The following is a 10,350-nucleotide window of genomic DNA, read 5'->3' on the forward strand; positions in this document are numbered from 1 at the left end:
AATCAATACTAGTGAAAGAATAAAACAACTCCCTTATAAAGGCGAGTAAATTGCATCCAAAACTTCTAACCAAGCGTATGACCGGTATACAAGGGATGCATTAACCGAGAAGGAAAAAGTCTTCAAAAATCAACACACTCAACACAATGATTAGGTGTTGGCGTCATAGGATGTAAGCACTTCTCGGCAACAATAGTACGATTTGGCTTCCATCTGCAAACTCTTCGACCACCTTTTATTCTATGTTAATCCCTTTGCTCGTCCTCTCTAATAATCCACTCTCTTACGCCGCCCCGCGTTTTGTTGCTTGGAGTCCTATTTAACCTAGACAAAAGAGCAATTTCATTAGGAAACAAACTCTTTAAAAATAAGGATAATATCTTAAAGATATTGTGAGATCATATCATAAAGATATTATAATATCATATCAAAATCTAGAAAGGCAAAATATTAAAGATAATCATGGATAGTATTTCACGGAATAAAATTCCTTTCAGGAACGATCGTCAAGCCTCCTGAGGTAGATTCAAATCTTCTCAATTTCTGGACTAGAAACAATAATATTGTAATTTCTTGGATTCTGAATTCGGTATCTAAAGATATTTCGGCAAGTATTCTTTTCTCGGAGTCTGCTGCACACATTTGGGAAGATCTCAAAGAAAGATTTCAGCAAAGTAATGGACCAAGAATTTTTCAATTAAGGCGTGATTTAATCCATCTGCGTCAAGAACAACAATCCATGGTGTCTATTTCACGAAACTTAAAGCGATCTGAGAATAATTGATTAACTTTCGTACACTCTGTAGTTGTGGAAAATTCACTTGTGAAGGAGTTAGGAAAATGGATGCATACTTCCAGATGGATTACATCATGACTTTTCTCATGGGTCTTAATGAATCTTTTGCTCAAATTCGAAGTCAAATTTTAATACTTGATCCCCTTCCTCCCATCAATCGTGTGTTCTCGCTGGTTGTTCAAGAAGAGCGTCAGAGAGCAATTGGCTCACGTACTTCAGTCCATAATCATGCAGGAGACATGTCATTTGCTCTCAAAACTGATCTCTGTGAAGATCTCAGTTTGTTCATAATTTTTTCCATAGAAGATGACCTCTTTTTCTCCAATTTCACCTAGACAATGATCAAAAGTTAATTCATAGATATCTATGCTGATGTAAAGCATAATGGCCATCATTTCGCGATCCCAGTGATTTGTGTGCTTAAGTGGGTGAGAATTGAGAAAAATATATATGTTCGGTTCTGTTTATAAATTTTTTTTTCTCGTCAATGAATCAAACGAAAATTTCTAGCTATTAAAAAATGATGCGTTGAGCTTTACCATAGCAAACGAGTGAAGTAAAATCTTGAAAGTACCTCTAGTTTTCTTATTGCAGCTTCAGCTTTTGCTTTTTGTAAAGTCTCCCATGCAGTAATTCTAGCTTCTTCCCTCCGAGTTCTGAAAGTGGTAGCAACAATAAAATTACATATGCACTGAGCATCCTTTGCTATGATAGATATATTTATAAGCATACTTGTAATTGTGACGAGCAAAATAAAAGGGAATAGTTGAATTAAGTTACGCCGAAATACTATTAGAAGTCTCCATTTACACTTCCCAAGTAGCAGAGCCAACGTTTACAGCTTTTCTTTTCCAGTCATTTATATATCCACCGCTTCTCTCAGAATTCTTACTCTTATTCTTTTTGGACCACCTTGTCATGGTGACTGGTTCATCAACCGGCACATCCCTGATCTCCAGTTTGGAGGCGTGCATGCTTTCAAATTCTACAAGGGGTAGAATAGAAGGAGTCGCAAGAGAGAAGGACGATTTCCTCTCGGATGAGGACTGGATACTACTCTCTGGACTCATTTGAGTGGCCATGTCCCGCCTCGAAATAACAATCAGTTAAACTAGAATAGTTGCGGAAAGTAACTGATTGAAAGATAGAATACGAAACTGAAAGAAATATGCAAGAGTTGTTTCTGGATGTTCGGAGAATTTAATTACTCCTACGTCACCCCTTCTATCACAAGGATAGGATATTCACTAAAAGACTTTGATCAAGTACAACACTTGTACAGACCCACTTCAGTTTGGACTTACAACTGCCAAAACTGAAACTCTTAGTTCTACACAATATTTTCAGTACGTAACTGATATTAGCACAATTGATTCTAACAGCTTTTAGATAGTGCTAATAAGCTCAGATTGTAGCCTTGATTGCTACGAATAATTCAAATGAGAGTGAGCTGAGATTTTGACAGAGTAACAGCAAGCTTATCGTCTCTACTTTATCTGCTGTTCTTCAGTTATATTTATACTTCATTTTCAACGGTAACTTTGATATGTATTTGAATTCTAGTATCCGTTGATTGTCACTTCATCATTCCTTGGGCAATGTTCTCTTCATTGATTGTGATACGGCGTCTTAATTGCAATAGCCGAAACACATTGTTCTATGCTGTAATGATTGAAGTGCGAAGTTCTTGTAATCTGTTATGTCTCCTTTGTTCTTTCCCGAGACGTCTTCAGTTGAGAAACTGATCAGTTGATCAGTTTGCCTTATATCATTGTATCAACTTGCTTCAGTTGCCGAATTTGCTTGTGCGCATCAGTTGATTCATATTTTGTTAATCGATTGATTTATGTTTTGTCAAACTCCAGAATCTAGTTTCCAACAATTTCCCCATTTATGGTGTTTGACAAAACTAAGTGATTTAAGATCAAATAACTGAGCTCTTTGTAGATTACGCAACTGAATTATAAAATAACTGGGTAACTTGTAGATAACATAACATCTGAGAATATAATATCTGGATTCCTTGTAGATAATATAAAATCTGAGAATATAATATCTGGATTCCTTGTAGATAATATAAAAACTGATCATATAAATATTCTGATTAAATCTTCTTCAGCTGCTTTGTCCTTCCCCCTTTTTGTCAAATACCTCCATTTTGTCTGACAGCTTTCGGACGTCAATGGATAGAAGTTTTACATCTGCTGAGAGGCTTGAGGCGACAGTTGTGAAGGAAGTTTGAACTGATGCTATTCGATTAGAAACAGAGGTTTCCAGTCGCTCAACTCTCTGACTGATTACATTCTGAGTTGTGCAGAATGAGCTAACTAGCCCATTCTTCATTTCTTGTACAGTCCTGCTAAGAGAGTCCATGTTGGCTTGAAGATTGTTTAGTTTTGCTGAGTCAAATTCAATCGAAGAATCCAATTTGACAGTATGCAACAGCTGTTCGAGTTGAATTTTCTTGATTTCAGCTAGCATCTGCTGCATACTGTACTGTATGTTCTGAATTTCTTCAAGAACAGTATCCATTTCTGTGGATTGAATTGGAGATTGCTGGCTGGGCGTTTCTGAATGCTTCGATGATTGTCCAAAAAGAACTAATGCTTGATTGGTTTCCATTGTTCCAACCGTAGACTGAGCTGGAATGGTTTCTTTAATTTGAGATGATGATGGTTGATTTTGATCAAATAATTGTCTGTCTGGCTGAATGATGGAGATGGGTTGTTTATGCATAGATGCTGCCTGTGGAGGAATAACTGAACTTTGTTCTTGCTCTTTTGAGTGAGTGAGCAACTGACTTTCTTCATGTTCAGCAGTTTCTTGGTCTGCTGGTTTTGCTTGTTCGTTAGTTTGAACAACTTGTTCAGCAGAACTTTCTGACTGAACAGGTGCATCAGTTTGAGCTTTTTCTGCTGCAGTTATTTCTTTTTCTGATTTTTGGGTTGGTACTTCAGTTTGGTCTTCTGTTTGAGCAGATATAAATGTTTCATCAACGAGTGATTCAGTTGGTGCTTCAGACGATATCTTAATATCTTGCTGTGGTTGTTCAGCTGAATGAGCAACTGAGTCATACTGAGCTTCTAAGGCAACAACTTGACTGATTTCATCGATGTTTGCCAAGGATAGTTCTTCTTCAGAGTATAACTGATGTTCTGTCTGAGAGGATTTAGGTATTTCCTGAACTGGCTTTTCAGTTGAACGTTGTGGAGATGGTTCTTTTTGTGGAGAGAAGGATAAATCTTTTTCAGTATTTGATTTGAAGGGTTTTTCATGAATAACTAGTTCCTGATCTTCTTCCCAAAATCTTATTTCCCTTTGTAGGCTACTAAGATCAGCGTCCAGTTGAGTGAACACAACTCTATCATTGTATACAGTTGGACTTGTTGGATGGTAGTTGGACTTCAGCTGTGCTACCATTTTTGCTAGCTTTTTGACCCGAATCTGATCGAAGAAGTATTTTTGCCTTTCCAATGCTTGTGAAATTGTAGCAGCTTTGACTACTTTCATCACGATTGCTTCTAGTTTGATGAACTTTTTCAGTTGAGATCTATGCTTCAGTTCTTTGGCAAAGATTTTTGTTCTGAAGCTTTTCCAATAGTCAAAAGATTTTAATTGTGATGTGGCAAATGCATTGACCTGTTCCCAAACAAGGTCAATGTGTGTTTGAATGGCATTGGATGGCCGGGTTTCTTCAACTAGCTTGTCCTTTGCCTTTGTCAGTTGAAAGAGTGTGAAGAAGATCCATTCCTGAGTGTGTTGATTGCACTGGTTCCCTTAATATTATACCTTTAGATCTGGCCCTATGCAAGATGGTAGGATGATTTACAAGGGTTAATGGGGCTTCAACCTTAGCTGTTGTCTTGGCTTTGGTAACTGGTTCATCAGGTGAGAGTATCTGCAACGGTATGGCTTGAATGGGTTGTTGATCAGCTGATTGGATAACTTCCATTGTTGTTGTTGTTTTAGTTCTTTTAGTCCTTGGTCTTTTGACAAGCCTAGGTGAAGGAGTTTTCTCTGCATCTGATTCACTGAGAATCAGTTTCCTTTTTGCTGTTTTGACCTTCTTGACTGGTGATGACTCAACTTCCAGTTTGGCTTTTGATTGCAAGATGTTTTTGGCAGTAAAGACTTTGAATTTTGATGATATTTCAGCATTTTCAGCTACTAAACCCTTCAGTTTTAACAGATAACTGATTTGGATAGCAAAACCACATGATTGTTTGGATGACTTGAGCATATTCTTCAAGATGTTAAACAAAATATATCTTCAATTTACTTTCTTTTCACTCATGATTATGGTCATTACCTGGAATTTTTCGAGTGTAAGAGCAGCATAAGAACCGGCTTTTGCTAATATTCCCTTTGCTACGATATCAGCTAGCAACTGAAATTCTGGTTGCAGTTCCTTCTTTGGATCGGAAACCTTGATTTTTCGTCCATCAGCAGATAATCGAGACTGCATTTCTTCAATGTCCTGAGTTTTTACTTCAGAAAAATTTACATAACCTTCAGTTGATAAGGAAAAGATTTCTCCGAAAGATTCCTCAGAAAGACGTAGCAGCTGATCATTGATAGTCACGGATATAGTATCATTATTAGTGATAAATCCTTTTCTGTAGAATTCATTGACCTCCTTGAGATATATCTTCTGAGAAGATTGTCCTAAGAACATCCTGAGACCTGTCGACTCAAGCTTTAGAAATACATTCTTAACATCTGCTTCTTGAATCGATAGAACCGAGTTAAAATCGATGACCATTGCATTTAATATGTGAGCAGGAGTTTGAGTCGCCATTGAAAGCTGAATGATTTCCTGTAGAAACGAAAAATATAGATTTCCTTTGAACAGTGAGGATAATCGTGATTGTAAGGAAGACGAACTGAATCAAAGCGGGTAAAGTACTTTTGTTTGTGACTGTTTGAATTATCGGACACGTGTCAGTCCAGGAAAATTTTGAGGAAAAAAAATTTGTGTACGTGTGCTGTAAGCGTGTGTACAATTTTGAGCGGTTAAAAATGTGTCCACGTTATAAACTGAAATTCATCATGATTTGGCAGACAGTCACGTCATTTGATTTGGAATATGATAGGTTTAATTAGGTAACTTACATGAGAAGATTAGTGGAATTAGCAACTGAACGTTCAGTTAGTGAGGCTGAGTTCTTTCAGTTGAAAATACACGAATAACTGTCTTCTCAGTTAACCTTTTAAACCACCATTCCCCATAAATAGATGTGTTATTAAAAACATAAAGTCGATTAAATAAGATAATCCTGAGGCTTAGTAGAGTAATCATCACTTAAGAAAGTGTCCTTTCATTTTCCCGACTTGGCCTATAAATAAAAATAAAGGAGTTAGTCACAAGTATCAGTAAAAATAATGGAAGGAGCAAGTAGTTCAAACGTCTCTCCACTTTCGCTTGAAGCTCAAAAGACTGCCATTGAGGACAAGATTTTTTATGCCAGTCTTTCCTATTGGGAAGAGTTACAGGAGCTGGAGCTTCTGTACAACTCTGGGAGGGTTACCACTTTCAGGCGGATGGCCCAGCTGAGAGAAGTGCGAAGGCACTTAAACATTGCTGTAGAGGTGGATGCTTTCAAGGAGGGCCATCTCTATGAGCTGATGCTTCGCAAGGAGCTGGAGATTCTTAATGGCATTGCTTCTTCCCACAGCTTCTGCAAAACTTCTTCCTCAGATCTAGCTGTTTGGATGAGGATGTGGATAGCTAGTGTAGAAGAAATTTATGAAAATGTAGTTCTCTCCAAAATTTAAGGATAAATAAAATCTTTATTTTGATAATGCGTCGTTTTTCTTTGTTTCTGCACACAATGATCTGTATGAGATTTAAACACATGGAGTAATGACACACTAAGAAACATCAGTTGTGATAAGTAATCAAATGAACTGTTGAGAAACTAATTATCATAAGTTGATGATAAACTGATACTATTTAAACAGCTGTTAAGAACAATCAAACTGGTGTCAGTTGATAATGAACAACTGATAACTTAAAAGTCCTCGGTATATGTGAAATACTCTTTAATTGACTTGAGACTCTTCAGCTTCTCCATTGTCATTTTCCTATAAATAGGATGATAGTGATAAAACATGTGTTTTAATATCAGTTCAAAAATATTTCAATATGTCCGTTTCTGATGCATGCAGCAGCACTCATGTCCATGTGACTGAGCAATCAACCCCTCGTTTAATAAATATCAAAAGAAAGATGGAGATATATGTCCTACAGAAAGTGTTGTCAACATGGGAGAAGATTCATGAATTGAAGATGATTAGTGACAGTGATGCTGTTCCTACTCGTGCTCAGGAGGCAAGAGCATTGAAGTATCTTGAACGTTTTGAAGTTAGGCATGTTAGAGATTTGGTGGAGGACAACTATCTTTTGGAGGCATTGCTGTGGAAAGAGTGGCATGTTGTTGATAAGATTTCGAAATCTAGGGCATTTTCTAGAGTTCGAATTTATGAGTTAAATGATTGGGTTAGAGCATGGCTAGATTCAGTTGATGCCATGATATCTTCTGTAAAATGGGAACGTTGGTATTCATAATAAAGTGTTATTTTCTATTTGTTGTGTTCTTATTTTCTGTATATGATTCTGTTAGTATAACAATATTACTAAAAATTTCTAAGATAAGTCGATTAAACCAAGAATATTTCGAAAATAAGAAAACTTAGCCTCAGGTAATGGTTTTGTGAAGATGTCAGCTGCTTGCTGTTCAGTTGAGATATATTCTAGCCGAATATCCTTTTTTAATGCATGATCCCTGATGAAGTGATGCCTGACATCTATATGTTTGGTCCTTGAGTGAAGAACTGGATTGTAGGTGATGGCAATTGTGCTAGTATTATCACAAAATATGGGTGATTCTGTTGATGTTACTCCATAATCCTTCAGTTGTTGCTGAATCCAAATCAGTTGTGCACAACAGCTACCAGCAGCAAGATATTATGCTTCTGTTGTTGAGGTAGCTATGGATGTTTGCTTCTTGCTGAACCAAGAGATCAGTCTATCTCCTAAGAATTGACAAGATCCACTTGTACTTTTACGATCAAGCTTACATCCTGCATAATCTGCATCTGAGTATCCAACTAAATTGAAGGTGGAGTCTTTGGAATACCATAGTCCAACATTTTGTGTATCCTTAAGATATCTCAGAATTCTTTTGGCAGCTGAGAAATGTGATTGCTTAGGGTTTACTTGAAATCTGACACACATACAGACAACAAAAACAATATCAGGGCGACTAGCTGTTAGGTATAACAGTGAACCTATTAACCCTCTGTATAATGTCGCCTCTACTGATATTCCCCCTTCGTCAGTGTCTAATTTAACGGATGAGCTCATGGGAGTTGTTGCAGCTGAACATGATTCCATACCAAATTTCTTTAGCAGCTCATTTGTATATTTTGTTTGACTAATGAATATGCCAGTTTCCAGTTGCTTCACTTGCAGTCCAAGAAAGAATGTCAGTTCACCCATCATACTCATTTCAAACTTATCCTGCATTAACTTAGCAAACCTTTCACACAATTTGGGGTTAGTTGACCCAAAAGTTATATCATCAACATAAATCTGAACTAATAAGATATGATTATTTTTAGTAAATTTGAATAAGGTCTTATCAACTGATCCAACTGAAAAGTCATGATCAGTTAGGAATTTTGAAAGAGTTTCGTACCAAGCCCTGGGAGCTTGTTTAAGACCATATAATGCTTTGTTCAAATAGTACACATGATCAGGAAATTTGTGGTTTACAAAACCTGGAGGTTGTTCGACATATACTTCTTCTTGTAACTGACCATTTAGGAATGCACTTTTCACATCCATCTGATAAACTTTGAAGTTTTTGTGAGATGCATAAGCAAGAAATATTCTGATTACTTCCAATCTTGCAACTGGAGCATACGTCTCATCGTAGTCAATTCCTTCTTCTTGCTTATATCCTTGTGCTACTAGTCTAGCTTTGTTGCGTATAACTGAGCCATCCTCATTTAGCTTATTCCTGTACACCCATTTTGTTCCTATAATGGTTTTTGAAGTTGGTCTTGGAACTAAGTTCCAGACGTTATTGTGAGTGAACTGATTCAGCTCTTCTTGCATAGCATTTACCCAGTTAAGATCAGCAAGAGCTTCATCAGTTTTCTTTGGTTCCAGTTGTGAGACGAAGGCTGAGTGAATAAATAAATTTAACATTTGATTGTGAGTTCTTACAGGATCAGATGGATTTCCTATTACTAGATGAGGTGGATGTGACTTTTTCCATCTGTATTCTGTATTTGTTGCATCAGCAACTTCTTCAGTTGACATCTGAGTGCAATTTTCAGCTTCAGTTAATGTCTCAACAGCTGGTATTTGAGTGTTATCAGTTTCCTTTAATAACTGATTGTTGTCATTGACTTCCTGCTCATTTAATTGATCTAAAATCTCTGGTTCTGGTGTTTGGAAGATGTCTTGATTGTTATGACTTTCATCTTTATCATCATCGTCCAAACTTATATCTGTCAATCGATCAGCTAGCTCAACTTGATCATTTGGCTTATCAGTTAGTACAGTTTCATCAAAATTAACATGCGCGGATTCTTCAACATTTAAAGTTTTCTTATTAAAGATTCTATAAGCTATACTAACTGATGAATATCCATGGAAAATTCCTTCTGCAGATTTGGCATCAAATGCCTTTAAGTAATTTTTACCATTATCATGAATAAAGCATCTACATCCAAATATTTTGAAATAGGTGATTATACTTTTTCTTCCATACCAGATCTCATATGGTGTTTTCATATGATTCTTATTAATCATCGATCTGTTCTGAGTATAACACGCAGTGTTTACTGTCTCTGCCCAAAATCTTTGAGAAATCCCAGAATCAGCAAGCATTGTTCTAGCAGCTTCTTTTAGGGTCCGATTTCTTCTCTCAGCTACACCGTTTTGCTGAGGAGTTCTTGCTGCTGAGAGCTCATGCTTGATTCCAGTATTTTCTAGAAAATTTGAAAGTGTTTGATTGATGAATTCAGTTCCTCGATCAGATCTGATTCGATCAATCCCAACTGATTTTTCATTTAAAAGTCTTTTGAAGAGTTTAATCAGTTGTGCAGCCGTATGGTCTTTGGATTTTAGAAATATAACCCAAGTAAATCTTGAAAAATCATCTACGACCACCATGGTGTATTTCATTCCCCCTAAGCTCATGACTGGAATTGGACCAAAGAGATCCATGTGCAATAGTTCTAAGCATCGGGATGAAGATTTACAGCCCTTGTTTTTGAAAGAAGATCGTACTTGTTTTCCATACTGACATGCTGAGCAAAGTTTTTCTTTTGAAAAATTTATTTTGGGCAAACCAGTTACAAGTTCATGTTTACTCAGATAAGCAATGGATTTAAAGTTTAAATGATTTAATCTTTTATGCCATAACCAGTTTTGAGATGAATTTGAAGCAATGAAGCAAACTGGTGCATGAGGCTGTTCATTCCAACTGACTTTATATGTGTTTCCACATCGTTTGCCAGTTAGTATGATTTCATCAGTT

General features: G+C 36.7%; 1 long non-coding RNA gene across 1 annotated transcript; it reads right to left on the bottom strand.

The window, feature by feature from the left end:
• Positions 1-1,060: 1,060 nt before the first annotated feature.
• LOC140810795 (uncharacterized) lies at positions 1,061-1,891 on the bottom strand. Its single transcript, XR_012113300.1, has 3 exons — positions 1,577-1,891; positions 1,371-1,452; positions 1,061-1,127 (listed from the first exon to the last, which is right to left on the bottom strand). It is a non-coding gene; the product is annotated as an uncharacterized lncRNA (long non-coding RNA).
• Between the last annotated feature and the right edge of the window lie 8,459 nt (positions 1,892-10,350).

Source organism: Primulina eburnea, chromosome 13 (genome assembly GCF_022965805.1).
Source record: "Primulina eburnea isolate SZY01 chromosome 13, ASM2296580v1, whole genome shotgun sequence".
Taxonomy (NCBI): domain Eukaryota; kingdom Viridiplantae; phylum Streptophyta; class Magnoliopsida; order Lamiales; family Gesneriaceae; genus Primulina; species Primulina eburnea.